The sequence below is a fragment of the Eucalyptus grandis genome, chromosome 8 (genome assembly GCF_016545825.1).
Source record: "Eucalyptus grandis isolate ANBG69807.140 chromosome 8, ASM1654582v1, whole genome shotgun sequence".
Taxonomy (NCBI): Eukaryota; Viridiplantae; Streptophyta; class Magnoliopsida; order Myrtales; family Myrtaceae; genus Eucalyptus; species Eucalyptus grandis.
In genome coordinates, this window is record NC_052619.1 from 44,304,371 (window position 1) to 44,330,951 (window position 26,581).

Genomic DNA, 26,581 nt, shown 5'->3' on the forward strand with positions numbered 1-26,581 from the left:
ATCGCATAACCAAAGCGATTGTTCAAGCCATTCGCAACATGAAGTTTAAGCGCAAAACTTGATCAAGCCTTAACTTTTTCTTCCGAACCCCGATCTGAACGTACTTATAGTCAATAGAGAGCCCTTGACACATATTACAAGAATCCCAACTTGGCCATCCCAAAATCAAGCCGAAAAATGACAAAATACGGGCCCAAAGCTGCTGGACGCGTACTGTTCACTGCAAGCGGGAAACTTTGAAATTTTGTTTCGGACAAACCATAAGCTCAAATCATGATCCGTAAAATCCCACGGCTCCACAACACCCTAAACTACCATTCTTACAAAAATACGCGGCTCAACGACTTCAAAATTAGACTTCGCCGCTCAGTTTTCCAAAAATTTCGAATTTAAGTCATAAATCCAAAAATTACTTCAATCGGACAAACGAGGGGCTTGATCTCTTACTGAGTGCTGTGTTATGGAGTCGAGTCGGCTTGGCGAGGCATCCGAGACATGCACGTGCCAAAATTCCTTTACTTTTTTTTTTTCATTTTCTCTTCTTCTTCCTCTTCTTCTTCTTTTCTTTTTGGTCGGGGGAACTCTTAGCTTCTATTTAGCCGAGCCTTCTCCCCTCTCCTTTTAGCTTTACTGACTTTTCAGTTTCTTTTTCAGTTTCTTCTTTTGGGGCCCACTAACATAATATTACATTATTGCATAGTATTACAGCAGGAAAGTTCGAGCAAGCTGTAAACCCCTTAAAAGACCTTCAAGGCCACTTCTGTCACTTAAGCAAAAGAAACCTGCGCCCGAAGCTAAGCCGCCGAAATGGCTCTTCCTCAGGGTTAAATCTGCACCCATCTTTCTGCAGTGCGTGAGTACGCATTGCCATCCCGTCTATAATCTCTCGGTGGGTCTTGCGGACTTGCATAACGAGAAGAGGCCTCTGCTGCTTAGAGCTTATGACACCAGAACGTAGCGGCAAAAACAAAGCTCGCTTTGCGCATCTGATGTCTCTTTTCCGGCTATCGAATTTGTAATTGTGCCTTTTACCCACAAAGGTTGGACCTTAGGACACCAGAGCATTGCGGCAAAGGAAGCACACTCTTTCCATTTGAGGTCGTCTTCTGCTTTTTTTTTTTTTTTTCACCTGAAAAGGTTGGAGCTTATGACACCAGAGCATAAACATAGCAGCAAGACTGAAACAAGCTCTTTTGTAATAGAGTCGAAGTACTCCCCACTCCCCTCCCTCAGCCAGCCCACGTCGCCGTTTTTGGTGAAATTCTTGTTTGTTTAGATCATGTAACGTTTTCCTCACCTTTTAACTATAGTTTTGGAGATGATAAGAGAGACCGCTTCCTGCATTATAAGAGATTTTTGCTACTTCTGTGACAAACTCATTGTTTTTATTTAATCCATTGATCTACTCATGCTAGATAACCGTGATCACTCAGTGAGATGAAGAAGAAGAAGCAGGGTAACTAAAGAAAAAACATTGTCCGGGCAAAAAACTGATATTTTTGGAAGAACAAGTTCACACGAATATAGGACTTTCGGGCACTGACGGATGAATAGGATTTGATATTAGGATTTGGATTGAGTTTTCTACTTAAGTACACATCAGGTAGAAATCTAAAATATTGTAGATCGAATCGTTGCTCCAACACATTTCTTTAGTTTAATAGTGCAGGCGCAAATCTGTGCATGAAGGAAGTTATTGCTTGGTAACATGGGATTCACATGATCATCAGTTGAGATGGACTTGACATTGGAACTTCGCGCTCTGATCATATCATAGTCAATTGATGAAGTACTTTGCATATGAAAGCCAAGACACAATATGAATATGAGAAGTTATAAACTAGCCAGCAAACTTGTATCATGCTCGGGTTTATTTTCTGCTAATGTAGGCATTCCCTTTCCAATTTGTAGCACCAGTTGTTTGCCACTGCCAAGCTCACAGCTTGAACTGCCGCAGAGCGGAAGTCCCATCGCTTTTTGTGCTAATGTGGGAAATATACTCCATGACGGTGGTTTCTCTGTACTTTGTCGAATCACCCACAGAAATCAACTCCTTGATGGGACCATACAGTTCTGGCGATGGCAGCATCGCTGTGTAAAAGAAGCACACTGCAGACATTCTCGGCCCCATGTTTGCCACAACTCTCTGCTCAGAGCTCTTGAATATGTCATTGGAGATAAGCTGAAAAAAAATTGGTCTGGTTTGTGATTAGAAGTGCACACTCACCTGCTGGATAAAGAGCTCAGGCATAAGATGCTTTGTTCAGTGATTCATTCATGTGCCTAACAGGGTCTCTGGTGATAAGACGTAGGGAGGGAGAGTAAGGTGAGACTTGCCTGAAGCAGATCTCCAATGTTAACTACCAGCACTCTGGCACAGGGCTCACGTCCATCCACTGATTCTGATGAAGAACTTGGAGGCCTCCTACATGGTCTTGTGGGAGGATGGCGAAGAAGTCACTGTCAATGTGCTTGCTGGCTCCTAGAGTGAGCTCTGGTTGTGGGCATTTGGGGTAGTACTGGCTCAGAAGGATGAGTCCGTCGGTGCATTCCATGTCCTTCAAATAGTTTGGCTTCAACCCGAGCGCCTCCAACTGGACCTGGGATGAGGTAATTCCCAAATTTGTCACTCGCTTCAAGAATTCCAGCATTATGTCACTGGGGTGTTCAAGAAAATTTAGCAGGTCAAATCGTCGTAGAAGCAAAGACTACAAGTAGTTATTGCAACAAATTGTGGTTGAATATTCTGCAGAATCACTTACCAGCATACCACTGGCAAGTCCTCTGCCTCAGGAGCATTAGGTGCCATAACACAGAATAGGGTGTCCCTCCAATTAGCCACCTCTGCTCTATACAGATTGAAATTGCTATGGTACCCAACGCTTCTCGTGAAATCTCACGAGTAGAAATATCTCCTCTCCAGCGCCCCTGCTCATGGAAGCAGCACACTCCATCCAGCATCTCCTACAGAACAGCCATGGGGATCATTGAAAGCCTTTAGCTTGCATTGACAAGGCCCTTGATACCTTTCTTTGATTCATTGAAAGTCTTTAGCTCGCATATCCAAACGTACTTCTGTCTATTTTTATTTGCTTCATCACTGCTGAACATTTCCATTTTTCTTCCTTAGTGAAAACACTTGAGTTCCAAGTTATGATCTTATACTAAATGAAGAACAGTGAGAGGAAAGAACAATTACATACGCTGTGCAACACCATGAAAACGATTGGCATTCAAGAGCAAGGCCAAGAAGCGACAAGCTATTATTGTGCAGCCAGTTCGTCTGACTTTCAAAATTTTAGTTTGGCTTTTTCTTAGTAGTGCTGGTCAAACGCAGGTATATCGGGAAAGCATTTGGGAAACGAATGGCTTCAAATAACAGAAGTGATGAAGTTGAAGAAGCAGTCAGAAAATTGTAAACAGGCTCATCATCTTTGACTGCACAAAGTCATGAGAAAATTATCAATTAGCCAACTCATCTTCTGTACTTGAGTACTTCGAAAACTCAATGAGCATCATCTATATCTATGTCCGACGGGCCATGGCCAGTTCCAAAATTGATGTCCAAGTGCAATCCCCATTTGCAAATTATTATCGAATCAAGTTCTGCAGATTAAAGTATGGTATGTTGGTACGATGGTAGCATGAAAATGAATTTTATTTTATAGACAATCAATACAAAGCTACAGCGACATGGCTAATACACTGCAAGCAAATTGAAAATCTAAAATTTGTAGCGATGCCATTAATTGTTCAAGAAGGATTGCGAATCTCTTCCTTAGAAGAAAAATGTGAAGTTTACAGCTTGAAGTGTCTCAGAGGGGAAGTTCCATCAAGGCCATGTTCCTTGAAGTAGGCAAGGTAAGTCCCTCACTGTGGTCTCTCTGTAGATCGTAGTATTGTCCTCAGATAACAGTTCCCTAATCGGCCCTTAAAGCTTCAACGACGGTTAGAAGCTTGTGCTGAAAAAGCAAGCCATCGAGATTCTCGGCCCCACCGGGTTTGCTAACACTCTGTGCTCCACGCTTTTGAATTTGTCGTTCGTTATAAGCTGAAAGGAAGAAATGAGAGGGACAGACATCATTAGCATCCCCGTTACCAAAATGCTCACCAAGAGCAAGAAATCCCTTTGCAAAAGAGTATCTCCCAGGATCCCCGAGACATCGCCCATGCTGTTCACATAAATTTCAGGTGTTTTGATAATTGACCCGGTACTTTGTATTCGGTGATATCAGACCGTGTGCTGACAATGCATTGTCAATGCCCTTCGAAACTAACTTCTGGCGCTATTTTCCCTAAAGACAATTGACATGGTAATGTTGTTTTCATTGATCCAAGGGGTTGCTTGCAAGTGGCTAAATGTTACGTCTAATCTCGCTAGATATAAAAATGGGTTGAATCAAATCAGACGGCAAGAGAAACTTGAGAGTGCTAGTATGAACACCTAGAGGGGGTGAATAGGTGTGAAGTAAATTTTTCGCAAAGAACAGTAGAAATATTCTTCTTTTGAAACTAAGTCTGAAGAACAACAAACTTTTGAAACTAAGTCTGAAGTACAACAGACTTGGAGTAAGTTCATACTTTAGCAGTTAAATAAAACTATGAATAAAATAAAGAGTTCATGGAAGAGAATAAGAACACAAAGTTTATAGTGGTTCGGCTTAGATCAAACCTATGTTCCCTCTCCCACGCTAACAGCCTCCTAGCTAGATTCCACTATGCAATCAACAAGAGATTACAACTTTGAGTGCAAACACTTAGTAGTAGATCACACTATCTCACTAAGTCACTCTTTTGGTATTTCTCTCACGATCACAAACGTTTAAGCTCACCAAAGACAACTGTATGATCGAAGGTCACTCATACTTTGGAATTATAAATTCTATGCTCCGTCTCTTACTTGCTCATCGATCCTTCATCTCCTTAAATACTCATCCACTTCCAAACTAGCCCTTGTACAATATCTTAGAGGATCATCTTCCAATCTACCTATTGGACAGATCTGTATTTAGAAGATTTGGTAGCCATTGAGTGACAAAAGTAAAATCCCAAATTGATTATGATCGCCCATACAAACAAAATTGTGGTTTCCATAAATAGAGCTTCTTCGTATAGAAAGTTCTTGTCTTCAAGATTTAATTGTCAATAAATTAGATTGAGTCAATCAAATCAATATTGATGTAGAATCCAAACCAGATCACTAGCCGTTATATGTTTAGGGCTTGTGTTACATTCTGTTTCGTTCTGGATATAAAGTCTAAGAGCAATAGACTTTACAATCCGAGTCTGAGTGCAATAGACTTTACAATCTGAACATAAGTCTGAACAGATTTAGCTTCAGCATAGAGTCTGTCTTCTAGTTCTTCCAAGTATAGACTTTGATAATATTATTTACATGTTCTATCATCTACATAGTCTGTGTTACTCGATAATTAATCATGTTAGTAGCCTTTGATTTATTTTGTCATCTTCAAAACATCATAAGAGATTTCCCTAACAATCTTCCCCTTTTTTATGATGATAAAACAATCTTTGAATATGCAGATGTGTAATCACACTTTCTAAAATATTGATAAATCAATCATCAAATTTTAGATTTTCAAAAAATGTGATTTGAATCAAAAGACAGCAAATAGATTGAGCATAACAATATATTGAAAAATAATTGCAGCTTAATATTATAATATCAACTAATCAACACATATGCATATTTATATTCTCTCCCCTTTTTTTATCATAATCAAAAAGTGATAACAATAGAAATAGTATCATGTAGAGAATATAAAATGATAAAAAATATTTTGCATGAAACACAATTTCCAAAAAAATCAGTTTTTACAAAGTAAGTTGAATATTAAAGATATGTAATATATCTCACTTCGATCATATATATCAGCAAATATCCACTAAAAATCACATATGCATTATAAAATTCACTTTACCCATTTTGTCATAATAAAATGATAATATCAATAAGAGATTTGTTGATGACAAAATGTAATAAAAGATGCACTAACCGGATTTTGTAAGTTCTAACACATTTACATTTTCCTTCATTCCATAATAATTAAGATCACGGTCAATTCAAAAAGAATTTTCCATAATTGATCAAAGCTCCCCCTTAATTTGTTGCCTTTTTGAGATTGATCACGATTCTTTTCCTTTTCTTTTGGATTCATTTTCTCCCCTGTCATCATGACAATATTTGCGAATAGAAACAATTGTTGCTTGTGTACGTTGAACAAAATATTTTTCCATTATTTCCTTTGTAGCAACAACATCTGCAACAATCACTTGCATTTTGAAATTCGAGGCAAAAATTTATTTTCTTCAATCAAGCTCGTCTCGAATTCAACCTGCATAAACTTAACAAAATTTTTGCACAAGTAAGCTGTAATAATATCCACGTAATAAATAATATCCTTTCTTCAAATAAATAAATTGAATAGCATATATAAAATTATCAATTATTTAAATACGGAGCTACTCAACTTTTTGTATGACACATTAGAGATTTCCTCAACAATTTGCAAAAACTTTGCACAAAGAAGAAAATCTTTGAGCCTCCAAAAACTAGTGCATAATCTCCATGATTTTCAAATCTAGCTTTCCAAAATCCATAAGAAATATTCCTTTTCCACCTGCAAATTCTTGTATAATGGATAACAATCATTGTAAAATATCACGCAATACCTTCCTCTGATTTACAGATCAAACTTGCTAGATATAAGATATCTTCTAAGAATATAACAAGAATATCTATGAATATGCAATAACATCTTTCAAGATCAAATGGATTTTCAGGAGCATAAATCTCAAAAAATATTATTGATGCATTTCACAAAAAGAAAGATGATATTTCTATCATGTGCCAAATCAAGTTTAAAAAAAAAAAAAAAAATTACAATGCCTTATATTTATGATAAGAGATATTTGCAATATAAATTATAAGCAATCATCCAAAATCATGATAAATGTATGTAGAGATTTGCTAGGCAGGATAAAAAATATTCTTTTACCCAAGGTATACGATTGCAATATACCATTGGAAAAAAGAAGAAGAGATTATTACCAATCTTCGTTTGAGATTCTTTTCTTATTGCACCAAAATTTGCGTAGATTTGCAATCATTCTTGCCTTATTGAATTTCCTACAATCAATTTGATCCGTAAATCAGAAGAAGATATTACGTGATATTTTTACAATGATTGTTATCCATTATACAAGAATTTGCAGGTGGAAAAGGAATCTTTCTTATGACAAAATTAGAGCACATAGGAAATCTCGTTAGATTTTGGTATCCATCAATTTGGATTCTTCCATTTCGTTAGAGTAAAATAGGAAATCTCCATAGATAAACATATATTTTTTTATTAATTCATCATAACAAAGTATTTAAGGAAAGAATATCTTTGCACAATAAATTAATATCACATAAAACAAATTTTCACTTTGCAAAATATGACAAAATTAGAGCACATAAAATTAGAAAAATAATTTGCATTATCTCTAAGAAAGATATTAAATCAATCACACATATTAGATCAAATCGCAACTCACGAATCACAAAAAAAAAAAAAATCATACGATACTTTCTTCAACAAAACTAATCATAGAATACAGTCATTGTAAAGTCTAAATCAATCAAGGCACAAAGAGAATATTAAAATTATGTACTCAAAATTTACCTTACCAAATTTTCTTTCTTCTTTTCCTCTGTTTCCTGCAAAAACAACTCATCTTTTCTTTGGTACCCATATTTTCTTGGATCCATGAGAGTTAGTAGAATATGTTGTTTTTATCCAATCTTTCTTAAAGGTCTCCAGACTTTAGGACATTCTTTCTCAAAGTGTTCTAAGTCTCCACAATTTGAACACTTGATGACATTTCGACCAACAGGTTTTGTAAAGATCTTTTGAAAATGCTTCTTGTACGCAAGTCTAGGAGATCTTTGTCTAAGTCTCTCCTTAACTTTAGCAAAATCTATTAGAGAATCACTTTCCTTTCTGAAACCAAGTTTCGATTTATTATAGTAAGGTACTTATATGGAAAGAATATGCTCTAATGTTTTTGAACCATTTGAAAATTTTGTCAAAATATTTGAAAATTCTTTCTTCAAATAATCATTTTCTTTGACAAGTAAATCTTGACTTTCTTTTGTTTGTAGAAAATCTTTTGCAAAATTTCAAAATTTTCCTTTTGAGAAAGATCATGTTGCCTAAGCCAAGAATTCTCCTTTTAAGTTCGGAAATCCTTTTAAGAGAAAATTTGAGATTTAAGCAAAGCTCATTTATCAACTTTGAAACTTTGAGAGGAATTTTTGAATTGCTTACCTCGATTTTCTCATCGGATTCTGAGTCTGTGTCGGAGTCAGACTCTGATTCTGAGTTTGAGTCTGAGTCAGACTTTGATTCTGATTCCAAATTTGAATCTGAGTCTGAATGTGACATCAAGCATATATCTTCTTTCATGGTACATTTCAGCCCATTCTTCTTGTATTGTTTTCTTCCACTGAATTTCCTTCATTCTCTACTCAGCTTTTTTTCTTGATCATAAAAGCAAATTATTCGTCGTCCATGTCATTTTCTAAATCTGTATCATCGAATCGGTGTTAGATATTAAAGAGATGGACTTCTTACCTTCGGGATCTATTAAAGCGATGGACTTCTTACCTTCGGGATCTTCATCGTTGATTTGCTCCACTTCATAAGATTGAAGAGTGCCAATCAATTCATCAATGAAGAGTGGCATAATCCTTTGAGTATCTTGGATTGAGGTCTTGACATAGTTCCAATCTTTTGAGAGACCTTGCAAAATTTTGTTGACCTTCATTGGGGCAGAAATTTGCTGACCTTGATATGCTAAACCATTTACAATTTATGTAAAACGGCTGAACATATCTCCAATCAACTCTCCTTACTTCATCTTGAAGGATCATATTTGCTGAGCGGGAAGTTTATTTTTGTCTCTTTTACACGATCAGTCCATTCATAAGTGACATGAAGTTATCTCAAACTTCTTTTTGTTTGAGAAAACTTCCTTATTTGTTTTGAAGTTGACAAAACGTTTCCATCAGTCTAGTCTGAAGACTTGCAAACTCTATTGTCAAAGTCTGAAGACCTCAAAACTCAAGATTTAAAGTCTACCCTCACTGATAGTTTCCTGACCGATGAAGAAAAGATTTATCCAATGAAGAAGACCTATCCAGATGCAAGTATATCTTTAAGGATTTGGTTTGTACGATTGAAGAAGAACTCACGGCTAGAGATAGCATTTCGTGATCAATTATTCTAATTGAAATCAATTCGAATAATTAGATCTGTTGATTGGCAAAGTATACTTGGAAGGTTCTACTTATGGAAACCTAGATCCTGATTGTATGGGCGAGCAGGATTGGTGGGCCATCATCATATTCCTTAAATAACTTGAGATCTCCCTAATTGATTCTGTCCAACGGGTAGATTGGAAGAACTCCTTTGAAAGATGCCAACGGTTATAAAGGTATTAAGGAGTATATAAGGATAACGCTCAAGCTATTCGAGTGTGTGCGTGAAAGAAAAATTCCAAAATCTGAAGCTCCTAGTTCTTTGCCGTTTCAATTGTTGAGCTTAAGTTGTACTCAAAAGAGAGATTAAATACTTATGAGACCTTGAGGAAGTGTAGCAAAGTTTCTACACTGTGGAATCAAGGACATGAGACCGTAAAATCTCTTTTGGTTCTTAGTGGAATCCGGCTAGTGGGCTGTCAGTGTGGGAGAGTGGACGTAGGCTTGGTCTAAGCTGAACCACTATAAACCTTGTGTTTCAATTCTCTTTCCCTAAACTCTTTACTTTAATTTGTAGTCTTATATATCTATTTACAGTCTTTTACATCTTCAGTCTACTATCCTTAAAAGACGATTTAATTTGTTAAGTCTTGCAAAAACTTCTTTAACACCTATTCACCTCCCTCTAGGTGTTCTTACTAGCCCTATCAATTGGTATCAGAGCCTGTGTGTCCATTTAATTGAAGTGTTTTTACTTCTAAGTTAAAGATGTATAGATAGTATGTTGGCTCTAGGTTTCGTTGAAGGCCAGAGCAACACCAGACCACCTTACTTCGATGGAAATGAATATAGCATATGGAAAAACCAGATGAAGACATTCCTAAGATCGAAAGATCCTTTGGAATGGGATGTGGTAGAAAAAGGAATCATTCCTAAAGCTACATGAGTTTCAGAGAGGCGAAAAGAAGTTGCAGATGTTAGCGAGATGACTCAATAAGAGATAACTAAAAGATAAGCTCTTGATGCTAAAGCAATTTATTCATTATATTATGCGTTATCTCCTACTGAATATAACATGATATCTTCTTGTGAAACAACCAAAGAAGTCTGGGATAGGCTGCACATTACCTATGAAGGAACTGATTGAGTGAAAGAAACTAGGATCAACATTCTACTCGGACAGTATGAAGACTTCAAGATGAAGTCAGGAGAATCTATCATTAACATGTTTAGTCGTTTTACAGAAATTGTAAACGGTTTAGAGTATCAAGGACAGCCAATCTCAGGACCAATGAAGGTCAACAAATTGCTGCGTGGACTCTCCAAAGACTGGAATCACGTAAAGACTTCAATAAGGGAAACACAAAGGTTCATGCTGCTTTCTGTAGATAAACTAGTTGGCACACTTCAGTTCTATGAAGTGGAACAAATCAACGAGGAAGAAGATCCCAAAGGTAAAAATTCAATTGCCTTAAAATCTAACGATGATTATGATGTTACAGACTCTGAAGAGGGTATGGACGATGAAGAGCTAGCATTTATGATAAGAAGGTTCAAGAAACTAAACAAAAAGGGAATAAGATTTAATTGGAAGAAACAAAACACTCAAAAGTTTCAAAACAAATCAACTAAGGATGATGAAACCAACAAAGATGTGATCTACTTTGAATGCAAGAAAAATGGACACATCAGACCCAATTGTCCTATGTTGAAGAAAAAGAAGGGAAAAGCTGAAAAATACAAAAAGACTCTCAAAGCAGAAACATGGAGTGATACTGAATGCGAAGAAAGTGATGAAAATTATGCCAATATTTGTCTAATGGCAAAATCAAAATCAGACTTAGACTCTGAGACAGATACAGACTCAGACTCAAACAACAAAATCGAGGTAAATAATTTAAAAATTCCTACTAAAGTCTTGAAATACATTGATGAGCTTTGTCTTAGCCTCAAAACCTCTCTTAAAAGGATTTATAAGCTAAAAAGGGAGAATTCTACACTAAAGCAACAAGAAAATTCTTGGAAATAAAATTTTGAAAATTTAGACAAAATTTTTGTCATTTTAAAGGAAAATGAAGACTCTCTTTCAAAAGAAAATACATTTTTGAAAAATGACATTTCAAATATTTCAAAAAGGTTTTTAATAGGATCTGAAAAGTTGGAAAATATTCTTTCAGTACAAAAGATCTTATTTCAACAAATCAGGCTTGGGAATGACTTCAAAAACTATCCCTCTAATTGATTTTCCAAAAGTGAAGGAAAGAATCAAACAAAGACCTACAAATTTTTTTTTTACATAAATCATTTTCAAAAGGTCTTTGTAAAACCCGTTGGCCGAAGTGCTTTCAAATGTTCTAAGTGCAACATGGTTCAGAACATTTTAAGAAAGAATGACTTATGGTTTGGAAACCTGTTAAGAAGGAATGGGCAAAGACTGTATATTGCACTAACTCCACTGGACCCAAGAAAATGTGGGTACCAAAGAAAGCTTGAATTTCTTTTTTAATTGCAGATCACTATCAAGAAAAATGTTAAATGGTATTTGGATAGTGGCTATTCAAGACACATGAATGGAGATTCAAGTTGTTTTACAAAATTGGTTCAAATAAATGGTGGAAAATTCTCTTTTGGTGGAAATAGCAAAGGAAGAATTGTTGGGTGTGAAACTACAAAGATTGGAAGTCTCACAATCAACAATGTCTCCTTGGTGGAAGGACTAAATTACAATCTACTCAGAAAGGTCTTTCTCAATCAAAATCAATTTACAAAAAGGAATATGTTCGAGAACTAGTAAAGATCTTTCTCAATCTTTTACTGGACAAAGACATGGGAACATCTATCTTCTGGATATCAAACCAGAAAGGTCTCAATGTCTAATATCAATTCAAGATGAAGCGAATCTTTAGCATTAAAAACTTGGCCATGTCAACATGAAGCAAATTGCCAAGATTTCTTTCATGAAACTTGTTCGTGGACTACCCAACCTAAAGTTTCAAAAATCTGACTTATGCACACCATGTGTGTTGGGAAAACATGTGAGAAGTTCTTTTAAACCAATAAATTAAGTTTCCACTAATCGCGTTTTGCAGCTTCTGCATATGGATCTCTTTAGACCAACCAAAACTCAAAGCATTGGTGGAAAGAGATATTGCCTAGTAATTGTAGATGATTATTCTCAATTTACCTGGGTTTACTTCCTGGTAAGTAAGTCTGAAACATTTTCCCACTTTTCAAAGTTTGCTAAGAAAGTTCAGAATGAGAAATGATATGCTATCTCGAGCATACGGACAAACCATGGAGGTGAGTTTGAAAATCAAGACTTTACCAAATTCTGTGATGAATATGGTTTTCAGCATGTTTTCTCCTCTCCATACACTCCAGAACAAAATGGAGTTGTGGAAAGAAAAAATATATCTTTGCAAGAAATGGCAAGAACTCTTTTAATATAAAGTAATATTTCTTCTCATTTTTGGGTTGAAGTAGTTTCTACAGCTTGCTATATTATTAATAGAGTATTCTTAAGGCCTATTCTAGAGAAAATTCCCTATGAGTTATTCAAAGGAAAGAAGCCAATTGTTTTTTATTTCCATGTGTTTGGATGCAAATGTTTTGTCTTGAAAAATGCAAATGATCGAATTGGTAAGTTTGAGGAGAAATCAGACGAAGGAATTTTCCTTAGATATTCAACCACTAGCAAAGCCTACAGAATATTTAACAAGAAGACTTAGTCCATGGAAGAATCTATGAACGTCAAATTCCAAGACTCTTTGCAGAATCAACTGATTCATACTCAACATGAAGAATCTGAACCTGCTCCAGACTTTACAAAGTCTACCACCCCTGAAGTAGTTCAAACTCCTGAAGAACAACAACGAACGGATGTTGAAGAATCAACTGTAGTAGAAGATCAGCAATCTGTCAAACCGACCAGCAACTGGAAGCACAAGTCTAGTCATCCCAAAGAACTCATCATCGGTGATATTGATGAAGGGATTCACACCAGATCTAAAAAGCAAGAAGAGTCTAGCGCTGTGGCACTTATTTCTGAAATAGAACCTAAAAGCATAGAAGAAGGTTTAGTTGATAAAAGCTGGATTGAAGCTATGCAAGAAGAACTCAGACGGTTCATCATCAATGATGTTTAGGAATTAACTCCTAAACAAAAAGGTAAATCCATTATTTGAGCTAAATGGGTTTTTAGGAATAAGATGGACGAGAAAGGGAAAGTAGTCAGGAACAAAGCAAGACTCGTGGCCAAAGGATATACGCAAGAAGAAGGGATAGACTATGATGAGACCTATGCTTCAGTAGCAAGATTAGAAGCAATTAGATTATTACTTGCTTTTGCTTGTTATAAAAATTTCAAGTTATTCCAAATGGACGTCAAAAGTGCATTCCTAAATAGATTTATCAAAGAAGAAGTCTATGTGGAACAACCTCCTAGATTTGAAGATCCAAAGAAACCAGACTCAGTATTCAGACTGAAAAATACTCTATATGGATTAAAGCAAGCACCTTGAGCATGGTATGACAGGTTAAGTAAGTTTCTAATTCAAAAATGTTTTGTCAAAGGAAAAGTAGATATTACTTTGTTTATTAAAAGAGAAGGTAAAAATTTTCTACTTGTTCAAATTTATATTGATGATATTATATTTGGATCACCTAATGAAAACCTCTGCAATAAGTTTTCTAAGTCTATGCAGGATGAATTCGAGATGAGCATGATGGGTGAACTATCCTTCTTTCTCGGATTACAAGTGAAACAATTGAAGGAATGAATTTTCATTTACTAAGAAAAATATGCAAAGAGAACTCGTTAAAAAATTCAGATTAGAGAATTGCAAAAAGACTGTGATGCTAATGTCTAGTTCTTCGAAACTGGACAAAAATGAAGGAGGAAAGAAAGTTGACTAGAAGCTCTACAGAAGTATTATTGATTCACCTCTTTATCTTACTGCTTCTAGACTTGACATTTTGTTTAGTGTTTGCATTAGTGCTAGATTTCAATCTGATCCCAAAGAATCTCATGTAAGTGCTGCAAAATGCATCATCAAATACGTTGCAACTACCTCAAAGTTAGGTATGTGGTATCCCAAAGAATGAGACTTTACTCTCCTTAGATATTCAGACGCAGATCTAGTAGGGTGCAGAGTTGATAGAAAGAGTACTTCAAGAACCTGTCAATTGCTGGGAAACAGGACAGTATCATGGTTCTCAAGGAAGCAAAGCACTGTAGCTGTTTCAACAGCAAAAGCAAAATATGTGGCCCTTGGAAGTTGCTATTCTCAAATCTTATGGATAAAACAACAACTGAGAGACTTTGGAATCGAAGATTCATGCACCGAGATCAAATGTGACAACACCAGTGCAATTAATCTCACAAAGAATCCAATTCTTCATTCAAAAGCAAAGCATATAGAGATTCGACATCACTTTATTAGAGATCATGTTTAAAATGGAGAAGTTATGATTCATTTCATTGATTCAAAGAATCAACTGGTGGACATATTCACAAAGCCATTAGAGAAAAGCCTATTTGAGTCTATTCGCACCAGACTAAATATTACATTTATTCAATAAAGTCTGAAGAAGCTCAGACTCTGAGATAAAGTCTGAAGGTGCTCAGACTCAGAAGATCAAGAGTTACGACTGTAATTTATTTCGGAACTAGTAATTCAATTTTTGGTTAAAAACTTAAAAAGGTACGATTACTCATTAATCGCTGATTGATTGAAATTATCTTTCTAAGTTTTTTGAATTTTTAGCATTTATTCATTTTCGAAAAGACATTTATTCTTTTTTAAAAATGTAGTTATTCATTTTCAATAAGGCAGTTATTCTTTTTCGAAAAGGCATTTCTATTTTTTCCTTTATGACGATTCGTTTACTTTGCTTCACTTGCTTTATATACTATTGAAATTTGTCTTCTTCGTTTTCACTCTCAAACCCTAAAATACTTAACTCACACTTGCTCTCACTTACATTGTTGTTTAATCCAAAAAGTTTTCACCTTTTCGAGCAAGTCTGTGAATTTCTCCCTTGAAACGACAATGTCTTCAAGAAAGTCTTCGAGAATCGCAAGCAAGGGACCATGACACATGCTTGAGGGTCCTATGCATTTCGATTTGACTGAGGAAAAAGATTCTTCTCCACCAAAGCGACCAAGTCAACAACAACCTTCTCGGCATAGTCAGTCTCTCCACCGACTCAACCGGAAGAAGAAATTGTGGAGAATGTTGAACCTGTAAGAACGTTAACCCCTTAGGTTGCTTTCAAGCTTTATTTTAGTTTGAAAAGAGGAGGCACTGCTATGTCTTTGATTAATGAATATCTAATAGAGAGAGGCTATAAGAATGAAACTTTATTTCTGCGCAATATAGAGAAGACGGGTATTGCAGAAAAGGGATCGGTTGAAAAAGCTTTTGCTAATTTTCCCAGTGACCCGCGCTTTGGCACTACTAATCAACCATAAGGATAGGATGATGACCACCGTATGTTTACCCATTTTCAACCTAGAACAGGAGTGGCTGCTAATGTTGTTGATGGATTAAATCTATTCAGATTGAAGAACCACAAGAGGGTTTATTTGGATCTACTGAAGAGAGGGGTTATGAACCCTAGGAGTGTCATTTTTTATTTCCTTGACTCGGTGAAAGTAAACCTATGAGAGAAGTTTGCTCTACTGCAATTAGAGCGCTTTTATATTGAATCTACTGCTGCTTATCCAGAACCCATAGCTTACTTTTATTTGAACTTATCTTTCTTGAATGCAAACAGTTTCTCTTTCACAGTAAGGGACAATGAGTTTTTGGTGGATATGGACACTTTGGCTGACATAATTAGGGTGGAAAGAGCAAGTTTTCAACCAATTAGCGTGTCCGTTGCTCATGCTACTCTGTCATTGGTAAAAGATCGGGATGTTGAAGGCAAGATTTCCTACTCTAGGATGAATGCCTCCAACATCTTGCTACATAAGATTGTGATCAACTGCATCCGTCCAAAGTCGACATCGAAGACCAATGTCTCTTGGTTTGAAGCAAAATTGATATATGCCATTAATATTGGCTACAAATTCTCTCTGCCTCATACTATCATGTTTCACATGTACATGACAGTGGTGAAAGATAAGGGACAACTCCCTTATTCTACTCTTATCACGCACATTTTTAGACATTCTAAAATTCACATTCCTGCACAATTATGCTTGACAAATATTTCTCGAATGGTGATTATTTTTAAAATGATCACAAAGATGCATTTGAAGGAGCTAAACAAGGTGTTAAAGCGCATGCAGGAGAAGTCTCTCATCAAAGCAAAACAAGACTTTGCTGTAGCCAAAAGGAAAGGCAAGGAGCCCATGGATGCTCCAGTAAATAGGAAGAGAATTCTCATCTTGCAGGATGAAGAGGATGAGGATGAAATGACTCTTTCAGCCTTAAGAAATTTGAAGAGTTTTGTCAGCTTTCAAGAGACTTGGGAAGAGCCAGAAGAAGGAGAAAAAGAGAGAGAAGAGACAGAAAAGGAAGATGAAGAATAGAGGAGGATGGAGGAAGAAAGAAGAGAAGAGGAAGAAGAGGAGAGAAAGAAGAAGCAGAAATGAGAGAAGAAAGAGAACAAGAAGGAGAAGAAGAGAGAGACCAACTTTGGTTGTCTCCTTATCCAATGACTTGTCCAGTGAATTTGAGATGGCAGGAACTAGAACTGCCGACGCGCATCACTCTGAAGCTGAAGTTGATCAAGAAGACATCTTACCTACTCCACCTGAAGGCAACCAAACAAAGGGAGTTGTTGGACAACAAGGTATTTCTTCACCTACCTTTACTAGTGATGTGAGTTTTTCTGTAGCGGGTCTAGAGGATGTGTATGCCTCTCATTATCCAGAAGCATCCACTCATAGTTATGGTGGACAATCTGCTGAAGTTCCATCCATTCTCAAAATTCCTTGAATCGACTCGGCTGGATCTAGTGCTGAAACAAAACAAACTGTAGACTTTTTGTGGCATCCCAAATTCAAAGTCAAGCCATAAGGTGTGTTAAAGTCTCTAATTAGGAAATAAAATTACTTAAGGTTTATGCTTTAGCCATTAGTCTTTTTAAGAATAGATGATTTGTGCATATGTTTGTGAGAATTTAAATTTGATAGATTAATGATAATAATCTATGCTTGGCCATACACTTTATAAATTAAATTTCAATAAATAAAATGTCACAAGAATTTGGCCATGTTGAAAATTAAAATTTAAAAATATTTATAGAAGAAATTCAAAAAAAAAAAAAAAAAAAGAAGAGGAAAAAGTCAATTTTTAGGTTGGGCCTTAGGTCCATTGGCCGAAGCCTTGATGGGCCAAGCTAGTCGGCCCAATTAGGCCCACTAAAGGGGGCTGTTGACCAGCCCAAGGGGGAGGCCCAAGAAGTGGCCGGATGGCCCAAGCCCAAGCCCAAAAGCCCAAGCCCATTATGCATGCAATGAGACAAGTGGCACAAAGGAGGATGCCATGCATTGGCTAATTTGAAGGCAAACAATCATTGCTAATGATGAGAATTAGGGGGGGATAAAAGGGAAGAGAGAGAGAAGGGTGGCCGGTTCATTCGGCCGAGAGAGAGAGAGAGAGAGAGAGAGAGAAATTTGGAGAGAGAGGGAGAGAGAGATTTGAGAGAGAGGGAGAGTGACCGAGAGAGAGGAGGAACCGAGGAGGAGCCCCCGTCCGACCGCCGTGTTCGCCACCATGTACCGCCGTTCATGTGGTCTAGAGGCAAGTGGGAGTCCTCTATCTGCTCTTGCATGTGTGTATGTTACTTGTATGTTGAATTTTTGGGTGTTTAGGTGAGGAAAACCGAAGTATTGATGGCTTGTTCTTGAATGGTATGGCTGTTTTCGCTTGAACATTTTGAGTCATAATTTTGTGTGAGATTGCATGCATGTTTAGAGTCCGATTTTGGCTTTTATTTCTTCATTAAAGTTGTAGCTAACATCTTAAAATACAACATAATGAAATTTCGTGGAAAATTATGGATATTTGAGGGGTTAAAATCTCATCCTACGGAGACCTCAGATCTGGAACGATTTTACTGACCTCTTGTTGAATTTGTGGTTGCATGTTGGTTTGTGCTAAGAATATCTCTTCTATTTCTTCATAAAAGTTGTAGGGGACATATTAAAATACAACATACTAAAATTTGAAGTGAAATGAACAAGTATAGCCTAGTAAATCGACTAGATCTTGAAGACGGTAATTCTGGAGATGTATTTTGGGACACCCGAGACTTCATGGACCTAAATGACGACTATAATCTGGTTATTTGACTTGGATATCTTCATGAAAATTGTATAGGACATATTTATGTATAACATATCCAAATTTCATAGTAAACTAAAGAGAATAAGTAGGTAAAAACTCAGTATTTCGGAGAAGCATGCACTGGACGATGCGGTAATGGATCCAGCAGCTTCGTGAGACTCTAGAAAATAATATAAAAATAATCTGGCTTGTAAGTCTTCATGAAAGATGTGCAAACATGTCTTGGCTATAACTCGGTAAAATTTCGTAATTTTTGGAGGTTTTATGGATATTTTAATCGAATTTCTTTAGAAACCGTGCATTCTGATTTCACCCGAAAATGACATGCCATTTTCCGAGAATTTGTGAAATTGTGTGAAAGTCTATTTGGCCATGTATTTTGCATGAAATTATTATCCTATTGGCTAGTTTATTACTTGCCTTAATTTTTATAATTTTTGGGAATTTATAGATATTAAATTTAATATTTTTGAAAATGACAAAAGTTGAAATTTAAATAAATGAAAAATGGATTATTTTATTGGCCATAAATTCCATTAAATTTATTAATAAATAATTATACCATGTTACATGTATGATGAGGTCTTGATGTATGCATGACATTGATTTGAGATGCATGTGTGAATTCCATGCAAAGTATGACTTGTTTGATGTCACGTCATATGCCATGCTAAATTAAGACCGAAATTGGTAAACATGGATAATGATAAGTGAGGAGGTGGTTGTGGTGGAGGACGATGCTCGGAATGTATAGAGATGCATTGCCGGATGGCCTTGAGAGATTCAGGATGCCCGGAACGTGGGGGTGCCGAAAGCCCTGTCGGAGGTTTCTGCCCGAGGGGAATACCTCGTGATGCCAGGATTGGGGTGCGGGATGCCCGGCCAAGGAGTGTAAATGCCGGAAGCCCTGTCGGAGGTTTCGCCCGAGGGAATGCCTCGTGATGCCGGTTGGGATGCGAGATGCCCGGAATGTGGGGGTCCGGATGCCCGGTGGCCTGGAATGGCTGAATGCCGGAAGCCTCGGAGGTCTTTGCCCGAGGGGATGATGAAATTGATGATTTGAGGAATGGGTGATGTGGTGATCAAATTGAAAGTTAAAAGTGGAAATTAAACCATGGCATGATGATATGCATGATGATATGTGATGTGATATGATGATGATCACCCATGGCATGATGATATGCATGATGATGATGATCACCCATGGCATGATGATATGCATGATGATGATGATAATATGTGATGAGATATGATGATGATCACCCATGGCATGATGATATGCATGATGATGACATGTAAGATATGATGATGCCATGATAATGATGACATGCGTGATGTGATGAGGTCACGATGATGATGATGATATATGATATGCATGATGATGACGATGATACATGATATGGCATGATGACATGTATGATATGATGATGCCATGATGATGATGACATGTGTGATGTGATGATGGCATGATGATGACGACATGTATATAATATGATGATGATACACATGTATGTGTTGTGATTGTGATGATGATGCATGATAGTATGCGTATGGCTTCAAGGTAAGTAATGTTGGAGAAATCTTCTTGAAGTGTGTTGAAGTTGACAAAACATTTCTATCAGCCTAGTCTGAAGGCTTGCAGACTCTGCTATTTAAAGTCTGAAGACCTTCGGACAGCCAGACTCAAGATTCAAAGTCTATCCTCATTGATAGTCTCTAATCCATTGAAGAAAGGTTATCCAGAACTGTATGTTTCGTTAAGGATTTGACCTTATCAACTGGAGAAGATCTCGTGGCTGGAGAAGACTTAACGGAGTTATTTGATTGATCGAAGATTGACTCGATAATTGAAGATCTGGTAATTGCCTAAGTATTATTGGAAGGTTCTGCTTATGGAAACCGAGATCCTGATTGTATGGGCGAACATGATTGATGGGCTATCAACACGTTCCTTTAATAGCTTGAACAATCTTCCTAATTGATTTCGTCCAACGGGTAGATTGGAGGAATTCCTTTGGTAAGTGCCAACGGGTATGATGGCATAAAGGAGTATATAAGGAAGACTGTCTTAGTTGTTCAAGGTGTGCGCGATAGAAGAATTCCAAAGTCCGAAGCTTCTTTTGTTTAGACAAATCCTTTGAGCGAACACTTGTATACAAAAGAGAGTCTATATTTGTGAGAAACCTTGAAGAGGTGTGGTAGAACATCTACACTTTGTGGAATCAAGGCAAAGCTGTGCTGTAACTTCTCTTTTGATCATAGTGAAATCCAGGTGGGGCTGTCGGTGCGGAAGAGTGGACGTAGGCTTGGAATAAGCCGAACCACTATAAATCCTGTGTTCAATTTTCTCTTCCTCTCTCTCTACATCGATCGTATTTCATTTTGTTAATTAAGAGAGAATTTCCTTTCTATCATATGCTAAGAATCGCTTCCGTATTTCGATAAATTGTTTATGCACCTATTCACCCCCCTCTAGGTACTCATACTAGCAATATCAAGTAACGCCTGCAATGCATGTATGACTTGTATGATGCCTTGAGTGGTTATTGGATTCTTTTACCTGTTGAGTGGTTGTACTCACCCCTTTTGGGGACCAACATTCCATATTAGCAACATGCCGCTTCTTGCCATCGCGCAGGGTGCATTTTACGGTTTACCATCCGACGTCGAGGTAGAGTGTGAGGAGTTCAGCTGTCCTTCTGTGCCTGGACTGACATACATACGTGTGTGTTGTTTTGTCACGTACGACATAGACCTGGCTGGGGGCCCAGTCGTCCAGGAGTTCGTCTCCGTCCACGTTTGTCGCGACGGGGTGATGAGAGGGATGCTGCCACTGCCACCGCCTGACGCACCGGACTAGGTGTGAGGCCCGTGCGTGATGAGTAGGAGCTGTTTTTTTTTTGGGATAGTTAGCCGACACTTATGATAGGGGTTGTGCACGTGTGATGTAGAGGGTCGAGGGTTCTTTTTGAGGTTTTAGGCTGGACATAGCGGAGTCCTAGCTTTTGCTTTTGATGTGTCGACCCAAAAGAAGTCCCATCTTGAAAATATATGTAAATAAAGTGTCGTGGCTTGTCTATAAAATCATGATGATTAGTGGTGTGTATTTGTATCATGGTTGGTAGGGGGAGAGATGATGATATTTTGCTTCCGCTAATAAGTCACGCTGGGACCGCTTTAAAAAAAAAAAAACCTGTGAATAATGACGCTTCTTCTAAGTGTAAGACAAAAGGGTAATTAGATGTAACATTGGTGCTTGTGGCGACCTATGAAGGGTTCGGGGTGCTACACTTTTCAAGATTGGTAGAGATTCTATTGGATGTAAGGAAACGGCAATATGCTATGGGGTATGAGATGCAGGATCTCAAGAACGCTTTCATGGCCACTTTAGTGTCTTTGCACGATCAGTTAACCGCCTTAAAGAATCAAGTGCGATCTACTGTGCAGGGTGAAGATTTCCAGTCACTAAAGCAGAATTTTGCAAGGCTTGAGAAGACAGTGAATTCTATGGGAGAGTTCGAGCTTGTTCGTCTTCCAAAACAGCCATGATTCTGACTCTATTTTCAACAACTCTTTTTATTCGCTCTCCACTTTTTACTATTGACAAAAATGGGGAGAAGTTTGATGCAGATTTGACTTATTTGACTTTTGGTTTGAATTTTTTGAACTTATCTTTCGTTTGGTAATGGTTTGGACTGGTTTGGATTGTTTGATTTGATCTTTCAATGCTTGCAGTAACTTAAGATATAAACATGATTATGGAAAGGATAGTCATTTTGCAGGACTAACATGTTTTCTGTGGTTACGGAATCGTTACTATCCACATCCTAACCTACTTATCTTTTATGAGATATTTTGGTCTGCTTAAATGTTGTTTTGCAGGACAAAAGTGTTCAGATCTGCTGGAAAGTTTTGTCACCATCAAAAAAGGGGAGATTGTTGGAAAAAAAAAAACTTTCTTATTTGTTTTGAAGTTGACAAAACGTTTCCATCAGTCTAGTCTGAAGACTTGCAAACTCTATCGTCAAAGTCTGAAGACCTCCGGACTCAAGATTTAAAGTCTACCCTCACTGATAGTTTCCAGACCGACGAAGAAAAGATTTATCCAATGAAGAAGACCTATCTAGATGCAAGTATATCTTTAATGATTTGATTCGTACAATTGAAGAAGATCTCATAGATGGAGATAGCATTTCGTGATCAATTATTCTACTTGAAATCAATTCGAATAATTAGATCTATTGATTGGCAAAGTATACTTGGAAGGTTCTACTTATGGAAACCTAGATCCTGATTGTATGAGTGAGCATGATTGATGGGCTATCATCACATTCCTTAAAAAACTCGAGATCTCCTTAATTGATTCTATCCAACGGGTAGATTGGAATAACTCCTTTGGAAGGTGCCAATGGTTATAAAGGCATTGAGAAGTATATAAGGAGAACACTTAAGTTATTCAAGTGTGTGTGTGAAAGAAAAATTCCAAAGTCTAAAGCTCCTAGTTCATTGATGTTTCAATTGTTGAGCTTAAGTTGTACTCAAAAGAGAGATTAAATACTTGTTAGACCTTGAGGAAGTGAAACAGAGTTTCTACACTGTGGAATCAATGACGTGAGACTGTAAAATCTCTTTTGGTTCTTAGTGGAATCCAGCCAGTGGGCTGTCAGTGCAGGAGAGTGGACATAGGCTTGGTCTAAGCCGAACCGTTATAAACCTTGTGTTTCAATTCTCTTTCCCTAAACTCTTTACTTTAATTTGTAGTCTTATATATTTGTTTACAGTCTTTTACATCTTTAGTCTATTATCCTTAAAAGACGATTTAATTTGTCAAGTCTTGCAAAAACTTCTTTAACACCTATTCACCCCCTCTCTTAGGTGTTCTTACTAGCCCTATCAATTTTTTTGTATCACATGAAGAGATTTTATTATATTCACATGAGACAAAGCGCAATATAAAGAATAAATGGCTTTTACATCAAGAGCTTCTCTTTTGGACATCTTCGTCTGAGACATCGGCACAAGGGGTTTGGTTTCTTTGTCTTTGTCATTCTTATTTGATGTAGACGTAGGAGTGTGATTGATTCCTTTTTCCACAACATCTCATTGCAAGGGATCTTTGGATCTTAAGAATGCTTTCATTTTGTTCTTCCACACGTTATATTCCTTTCTATCAAAATATGGTGGCCTGGTGTTGCGTTACCCTTCCATAAGTCCCGGTGCCAAGATACTAGCCATAGAAGATCTTTAGCTCAAAAGTAAAAACACTTTTATAAACCTAGCACTTGGCTCTGATACCAATTAAAAGTGCTAGTATAAACACCTAGAGGGTGGTGAAAAGGTGTGAAGTAAATTTTTTGCAAAGAACAGTAGAAATATTTTTCTTTTGAAACTGAGTCTGAAGAACAACAGACTTTTAAAACTAAGTCTGAAGTACAACAGACTTGGAGTAAGTTTAGACTTTAGCAGTTAAGTAGAACTATGAATAAAATAAAGAGATCAGGGAAGAGAATAAGAACACAAAGTTTATTGTGGTTCGACTTAGATCAAGTCTACGTCCACTCTCTCACGCTAACAGCCTCCTGGCTAGATTCCACTATGTAATAAACAAGAGATTACAACTTTGAGTGCAAACACTTAGTAGTAAATGACACTATCTCACTAAGTCACTCTTTTAGTATTTTTCTCACAATCACAAACGTTTAAGCTCACCAAAGACAATTGTATGATTGAAGGTCACTCAGACTTTGGAATTATAAATTCTATACTCCGTCTTTTACTTGCTCATCAGTCCTTCATCTCCTTAAATACTCCTCCACTTCCAAACTAGCCGTTGGACAATATCTTAGAGGATCTTCTTCCAATCTACCCATTAGACATATCTATATCTAGAAAATTTGGTAGCCGTTGAGTGATAAAAGTAGAATCCCAAATTGATTTTGATCGCCCATACAAACAAAATCTTGGTTTCTATAAGTAGAGCTTCTTCATATAGAAAGTTATTGTCTTCAAGATTTAATTGTCAATCAATTAAACTGAGTCAATCAAATCAGTCTTGATGTAGAATCCAAACCAGATCACTAGCCGTTATATGTTTAGGGCTTGTGTTATATTCTGTCTCGTTCTAGATATAAAGTCTGAGAGCAATAGACTTTACAATTTGGACGTAAGTCTGAACAGATTTAGCTTCAACATAGAGTCTGTCTTCTGGTTCAGCTTCAGCATAGAGTTTGTCTTCTGGTTCTTCCAAGTATAGACTTTGATAATATTATTTACATGTTCTATCATCTGCATAGTCTGTTACTCAACAATTAAACACATTAGTAGCCTTTAATTTATTTTGTCACTTCAAAATATGATAAGGGATTTCCCTAACGAAACTTGCCTGTAGGAGGTCACCAACATTGACCACCAGAGCTCCAGGGACCGGAGGAACATCGACCCAGTAGTTTTCGTGGAGGATGTGGGGGCCTCCAATGTGGTTTTGCAAGAGCACCATGAGGAAGTCATTGTCGGAGTGCTTGCTCGTCCCCATTGTCAACTCGGGCCTTGGGCACACCGGGTAGTAGTGGCATATGACCACAAGGCCCTCCGCGCAGTCTGCAGTACATCTCCTGGAGGCGGTCCAATCTCAACCCAGGAGACTTCGACTAGAGCTCAAACAACAACTCGCCTAAGCTCATCACTTGCTTGGAGTAATCTATCAATATGTCCCTACAATTTTATTCATGAAAGTCCATTAGATTAGATCCACTTATAAAACTATGGAATAAGTGAATTGAAAGGCATAACACTAATTATAAAAGTACAAAAAATTTCAAAAAATACTATTAAGTTTAATCTAAAATTTTATTGTGATCAACACGTATTTATAAGGAGAAATTTGGGTGTGAACGTGGGGGAAATTTTTCTCTGTAACGTTTCTTCCAAAAGTTTTCATGGAGAGCCCTGTGTTTGTACGTTGATTGCAGAAGCAAATCTCAAAATGATTTTAGCATTTTATGTCCAGTTGCCCTCTCTGTGGTTTTGTATCGCAAATTATATATTGCTTGAGACTTCAAATAAAGTCTCGGTAGCACAAATGAATGTCGCCTTCGAAAAATCAAACCTTACAAGATCTTGGGACACTGGGCATATCTACTGGGGTTGATGCAATCGCAACTTTTTAGGTCTTTCTTGCCTGAAACAAACACCCGTGAGTAGCTAGAGGATACCTATAGAGCGCAAGACTAATCTCTCTAGAGAACTCGCGTCGTCGCAAATGGAGGCACGGTAAAGTTGACCACTGAAAGTAGAACAACGGACGGACGAGGTAATCCGGATGGGATGAGAAAATATTGGGTGGGTTTTACATTCCATGTAGGCGAAATGTAAAACCATTCAGAAGTCGACACATGGAGCCATGTTTAAATGGAGTCAGCGAATCAAAATTTGCGTCTTCCCCCTCCTCTGCTCTTTCTCCTGTAAACCTGGCCCACCTCTCTACACACTCTAACGCTCTCTCTCCTCTGCTCTCCTCTGCAGACCATCTCCCTCCCTCTCTCTCTCTCTCTCTCTCTCTCTCTCTCTCTCTCTCTCTCTCTCTCTCTCCCTCTCTCTCCCTATTCTCCGTTTCGTTGCAATGAGAACAAAAATCGTAGATCTGCTTCCATATGCTCTTCCCCCTCCTCTGCTAGTTGTTTCCATCTCCCCCCACTTTGATGCCGACGCTGCTAATGCTCCTCCGCACGATGCTGACGCCCCTCCACCTCCGCCTCCACAGGTTGCCTCCATTGCCCCTGACTCCAACGCCTCTGCCTTTGCCTCCGCCTCCGCCCCCGATGTCGTCGCCAACGCCCTTTCGCCTCCCTCTCATGTGACATCCTGATTTTTAAGTTCTGATTTCGATTGGATAAGTCAGGCCTTTCATCAACGTGACTATAGTGTTTTTCTCTGAGATTGCCACTCAGGAGATAACTGGCCTAGTTCGTGAAGCCATTAAGAGATTTTAAATGTAATAGACTTAAGAATTCGACCAAGA

The 26,581-nt window shown here is 37.5% G+C and overlaps 2 pseudogenes; both read right to left on the reverse strand.

Annotated features, from left to right (window-relative positions):
* Window positions 1-1,936: 1,936 nt before the first annotated feature.
* Window positions 1,937-2,809, reverse strand: LOC104417241 (annotated as a pseudogene).
* Window positions 2,810-3,640: 831 nt separating this feature from the next.
* LOC120286754 lies at window positions 3,641-25,301 on the reverse strand (annotated as a pseudogene).
* Window positions 25,302-26,581: the final 1,280 nt, after the last annotated feature.